This window comes from Sinocyclocheilus rhinocerous, unplaced genomic scaffold (genome assembly GCF_001515625.1).
Source record: "Sinocyclocheilus rhinocerous isolate Xijiao unplaced genomic scaffold, SAMN03320098_v1.1 scaffold85, whole genome shotgun sequence".
Taxonomy (NCBI): Eukaryota; Metazoa; Chordata; class Actinopteri; order Cypriniformes; family Cyprinidae; genus Sinocyclocheilus; species Sinocyclocheilus rhinocerous.
Genome location: NW_015649998.1, coordinates 1,250,757 through 1,253,434, shown reverse-complemented (window position 1 = coordinate 1,253,434; position 2,678 = coordinate 1,250,757). Strand labels below are relative to the sequence as shown.

Here is a 2,678-nt window from a genome sequence, read left to right as displayed (position 1 = left end):
TAAATAAGATTATGACAAATATATTGCTTATTTTAGGGCTCCTACATTGTCTAGGTTACATTACAATTTCAAACCTACACCTTATAGATGAAAACTTCTACTTTCTAATATGATCCTTGTGAGGTTACCAACTTGCGCAACTTGCTCTTTTTTTTTTTTTTTTTAAAGTAGTCACATTTCAGCTCATTAACAAAACAGCCATTTATAACCTAAATATGATTTGAGATTACAATTGTACAACCTAATTATAATGAATATTACTTTTTGAAATTGTGGCTTGTTTAGAGCATCTCATTATCATATTTTTGCTACAATGATGCATTAGCATGTTGATGTTTGATTGTAAAATGAGTGCTGTTCAGTTCTGTATGCTATACTGGAGAGCCCAGCACTTCAGCAGTAATTAATGTCTGGGGCATGTGTCTATGGCAGTGCTTTACACATATACCATTATTATTATTCCTTGTGAGTATTCCATGTAGTGGTTACATAATGTAACTGAAGAATCTTATTCAAATGACAAGACTGTGATAAAATATGGCCATATAAAGCTAGTTGTCTTTTACTTTTGTGCAAAGAACACATGAGGCGCTCACCTCCATTGTAACTTGTCTTACTAACCACTCTTCATTGTTCAAAACCCCACTTTTTAAAAAAAATGCTTCCTTTTCCCTTAGAAAAAAATAGACTTGCTTTTATAACGTTTTTTTTAGGGCTTTATAGAATAACTTCCTTTTAATGTGACTGTTTGTTCTGTTCAAATTATTTAACCCTTTAAAGCCTGACAAGTATTGATCATGGCCTTAGAAATTTGTGTATCAAATATAATACAGTAGGATTTATGGAGTAACCAGGATTGTCTCTGCTTGCAGGTGGATTCCCAGGGAAATATCCTTCTGACCACCCTGGAGATCCACAATGAGGTGGCCGGGAACGAGATCACCACCAGCGTCAGCGAGGCTCGTAACTCCACTTCAATGGTGTTGGATAACTCAGGGATCCAGTATCGTAAACAGAGCGCAGCACGGCCTGAGGGCCGCCACAGCATGGACAGGAACGCACAGTCCAAGAAACCGCGGCTACGCAGACGCTCCTCCCAGCTCAAAATCAAAATCCCTGACCTCACAGACGTGAACTCCATCGATCGATGGTCACGGATAATATTTCCCTCAGTTTTCTCTCTTTTCAACTTGATCTACTGGCTGTATTACGTGAATTAGGCCTGAGACGTCAATGGGTTTTTTTGCCCCTTCACAATTTTTTCATGTTGCCAAGTGGAAAATAGAGACTTTTTTTTTTGCTCTGGCGTACTTTTAAGGGACGTACTTGCACGCCATATATATATATATATATCGAGGTTTTTCTACAACTGAACCTTTGCGATGTTGTGAAGGGTTCAGAAGGAATGCTACCTGCACCAAAACCCATTCTCATATACAGTACGTATGTACTCAAACATTCCCATTCACACATGCACAAAATCAGTTTTCTAAAGACTATCTCTGTACATACATGTTGCAATTTTTGAAGCCACAGGACTTCCGCATGATGCACTCAGAACTGTTTTTAATTTGTACATGTTGCTGTGTTATTCTGATTGAAAGATGCTAATTGCAGATGTTTCATGCTAATAAATCTTTATGGTTGGAGCGCAGGAGATTAATATTGAAAGAAGATTATATAGTAGTGGAAATGCAATATAACAAGGGTTGTAGGTCAAATCATGTCTTCAGTTTCAAAGCTTGCTACGTAAACATCAGCTGCACTAAACGTTGCTGTTATGATCTTATTTAGACAAAGTTTGTATATAATCATGTTATGATATGCTTTTGGAACATGATTTCCATCCACCTTGGGTTGATATGATTATACGCCACTTTTTGCAATCATGTAAAGTGCTTCAGTTCATGTAAGATAAGATAATAATTGTACACTTATCTCATTCCAAGGATATCAAAATGAAGAAAAAGAACAACAACAAAAAACTGCAAATGTGGAGTATTTAAATCAGGGCCTGCAAAGGATTTCCACGATGCCATCATGAACATCAAGCATAAGTAGACGAACAATCCTGACATTGTGTTTTGCTTTTTGTTAGTAGATGTGTAGCATTACTGTGTGATTTTCAAGTGAGAGGTTTGGGTGTTTTATTCCCCTCCATTTTTTAAAAGAATGCCTGAGTCATTTTAGATATCATTGTGGGCCTATGTAAACATCATATGGCCCATTTACAACACATCACTTAATTTCCTTCCCTTCCGGTGAGGGTTATTTTCGTTGAAGATAAATGGAAAAACTCGTAATGCATTTGAGGGAATTATACGTTGGCATCAATACACAACTTGTCTCAGGTTCTCGTCCAACATGAAAATGTTTCTGATTTTCAGTATTCACATCATATTTGTTGTGATTAATTTGTATTATATCCTTGTGTACAGCAACAATGATTACATAGATTTAGACAGCATGATATTGTTTGCATTTAGAGATTCTACACCAATATATTATTTTATTTTGGGAGATTTCTTTACCACCGGTCATATGCACTTACTCTGTTTCAGGGGCTGAAAACTGGTGTCTGGTTGAGAGTAATGTTGCACCGATACCACTTTTTCCAGTACTCGCCCGATACCGATACTTTTATTTTTGGTACTTGCCGATACCGAAATGATGATTAT

At 36.7% G+C, this 2,678-nt stretch overlaps 1 pseudogene; it reads left to right on the top strand.

Moving 5' to 3' along the window:
- The first annotated feature begins 109 nt into the window (after positions 1 to 109).
- LOC107711005 (gamma-aminobutyric acid receptor subunit beta-3 pseudogene) lies at positions 110 to 2,098 on the top strand (annotated as a pseudogene).
- The last annotated feature ends 580 nt before the right edge of the window (positions 2,099 to 2,678 follow it).